The sequence below is a fragment of the Lissotriton vulgaris genome, chromosome 8 (genome assembly GCF_964263255.1).
Source record: "Lissotriton vulgaris chromosome 8, aLisVul1.2, whole genome shotgun sequence".
Classification (NCBI taxonomy): domain Eukaryota; kingdom Metazoa; phylum Chordata; class Amphibia; order Caudata; family Salamandridae; genus Lissotriton; species Lissotriton vulgaris.
Window position 1 is genome coordinate 106,599,290 of NC_141696.1, and position 2,324 is coordinate 106,601,613.

Here is a 2,324-nt window from a genome sequence, read left to right on the forward strand (position 1 = left end):
AAGAGGGGCGTGGCTGACCGTGTCGAACACGGCCGACATGTCGAGCAGCACTAAAAAGGCTGCCCGACCAGTGTCGACCCGCGAACGTAGATTGTCCAACACGACCATCAGCGCGGATTCCGTGCCGTGAGCTGGCCGGAAGCCGAACTGGGCCACGTCCGGACAGATGTTAGCTTCAAGAAATCTGGACATGGACTGGGTCACAAGCTTCTCCATGATCTTAACCAGAAAAGGAAGCAATGAGATAGGCCTATAGTTCGCCGGACAAATGGGATCAAGTGTGGGCTTCTTCAAGAGAGGGGAGACCACAGACAATTTCCTGCACTCTGGGACCTTAGCGGTATTAAAAGACTGTTGACAAATGGAGTACAATGGACGGAAGAGTTCCTCCTGAAAAAGTTTCCAGAATTTATGAGGCAGTGGATCCATTGGAGAGCCCGAAGGCACAGCCTCCGCTAATTTACAATAGTCATCAAACGGAGGGCGAAAGAAGCAGTTCCGCTGTGGCTGGCCAATCAATCCTACCCGGTCACCCGGAATAGATAAAGGTGCGGGAGGCGCCAAAGGCTGGGGATAGGAAGAGCCTGAACTAGAGAGTCCGCTCAAGATAGTGGGATCTTATCTTCGAATGCGGCTGCCAAGGAGTTACATAAGGCCTGAGAAGCAGGAATGTTGTTCATAGCACATGCCGGTCGAGAGAGATCGGTGACAATTTTTAACAAGGTCTGCGACTTATTCGTCGCCAGTTTCAACGTGTTCTCAAGGTACATGGCTTTTGCACACTTAATCTGTGCTTTGTATTCCTGCAACGTCTGCTTGAAAAGAGCTCTTGCCGGATCTGAGTATTGCTTCCTCCAAGCTCTTTCTGCCTGTTTGCAACGCAGCATTAACTGAAGAAGATCTTTGGAGTACCAAGGCATGGCACGTTTCTGTCTGACCCTTGATCTACGTAAGGGAACCACCCTATCCAAGGAGTTGGAAATTTGCTGGCACAGACTAGAGTAGCTCTCTTCTACGTTTCTCCCCAAAACAAAACCACCAGGAAGTAGAGTTGGTAAAACAGGGGTTTGCCACGGCCTACAAAACTTGGCAGATCCAGACCCAGCATCTCTCAAAGATTCCGCCGGAAGATAAAGAGAGAAAAGAACGAGTGCATGGTCCATCCAACACTGAGGAATTATGTCATTCAACAGTGGCATCCGCGAAGACTAGGTCCAGGATATGGCCCTTCAAATGGGTCGTAGAGAGTACCAACTGTTGCAGCTGAATATTGCTGCAAGCCTGGCACAGATCACTATAGGCTGTATCTAAAGGCCCATTCGACCACAGATTGAAATCTCCCAAAATTATTAGCCTGGCGTGAGAGTTAGAGAGATCATAGATAAGATCAATCAACTCAGGCAAACATGATAATGCATTACCCGGTGGCCTGTAACAAAGCACGCCAGAGTGCAATACTCCTTTTTGACCTTTAAAGGAGAACCCCATAAGTTCGAAGCCTTACACCTCCTTAATCTCCAATTGAGTAAGGTCCAAAGTGTCTCTAAAAATTAATCCTATTCCTCCACCTCTATTCTTCAGGCGGGAAGTATGCCTAATTTTGTAGCCCGGCGGACAGGCCAGTCCAAGTTCAACATCGCTATCCGCCCGCGTCCATGTCTCTGTAAGAAAGAGTACATCCAGCCCTTGGGACTCGATAAGAAATGTAATCTCAACATGATGCTTACAAAGAGACCGGACGTTGAGCAGGCCACAAAGAAGCACCTCCGCAGTGCGAGTAGTAGTATCCTGCTGGTTACAAATAGGTAAATCCTGGCCAAGCTGCATAAGCTCTGCCCTAGAATATACCTTACGGGGGCTAGCAGAAGAGGCAGCACGACTAGCGCTAAGCGCATCCGTAGCGCGAACGGGCGCAAACGGGCTTACCTCTGGCGCACTTCCAGCGCGCCTTCGTCGCGCCAGCTGCACGCATATGCTGCGCGCCTGAGGGGTGTCCATCTTAAGTACCGTAGAACGCGGGAGTCCTGTGAGGGCAAGCCGCTGGCCCCTCACCCAAGATGGCGCCTATGAATTGTCGCCTCCTGGATGCCCACACCCAATATGGTGGCCAAAACGGCGCGATGCGGTCTCAGCAAGCCCTAAATATCCCTCAGTCCCGCAAAATGCATGTGCCAAACAATTATAGTGCAGGTAAGATCTCACTAATGTCCCCAAGTATATCCACACGGTCAAGGGCGCCTGCGTCCTGGAATCGCGCAGCGCGAATAAATCAAGTGCAAATGTATTTTTAAAAAGGTTAAAATCAGGAAAGTGATTGCAAGTCA